We start from the raw sequence: 547 nt of genomic DNA, 5'->3' as shown, positions 1-547 counted from the left end.
TAGGCCGGGCGCATATCTCTTAGATTCCCCAACAGAATCTTCGTGATATAAGCTAGATAGATGGCGGCATTCATGAGGATCTGGAAAGTCTCACCTTGTCTGTGGTATTCCGAGTATGATCCTGGGAATCCGGAAGGTCTCACCTTGTCTGTGGTATTCCGAGTAGGATTCCGGTATTGAATGACTGTGACGAGCTTCAAACTCCTGAAGGCTGGGCGTTAGTGACAAACGCAAAAGAATCAATGGATTCTATTCTAACCTGATTGAGAACCGACAGATGATTAGCCGTGCTGTGACAGAGCATAGGAACGTTTTCACTGAGAGGACGGGATGAAGCCATCAACCAAGGGTGATGCCTCCAGACGATTAGCCGTGCAGTGACAGCGCATAGGATCATTTTCCCGAGAGGATTGAAAGTAGCCACCGCTGATGGTGAATCCCTACATACAGCTTGCCATGGAAAGGAGTAGGAAGGATTGGATGATTGTAATAGGAAAATAGAGATTCAAGAGGAGCTCAGCATCTCCACACACTTATCTGAAATTCC

This window comes from Arachis duranensis, chromosome 7, assembly GCF_000817695.3.
Source record: "Arachis duranensis cultivar V14167 chromosome 7, aradu.V14167.gnm2.J7QH, whole genome shotgun sequence".
Classification (NCBI taxonomy): Eukaryota; Viridiplantae; Streptophyta; class Magnoliopsida; order Fabales; family Fabaceae; genus Arachis; species Arachis duranensis.
Note: the sequence above shows the minus strand (reverse complement) of the source record.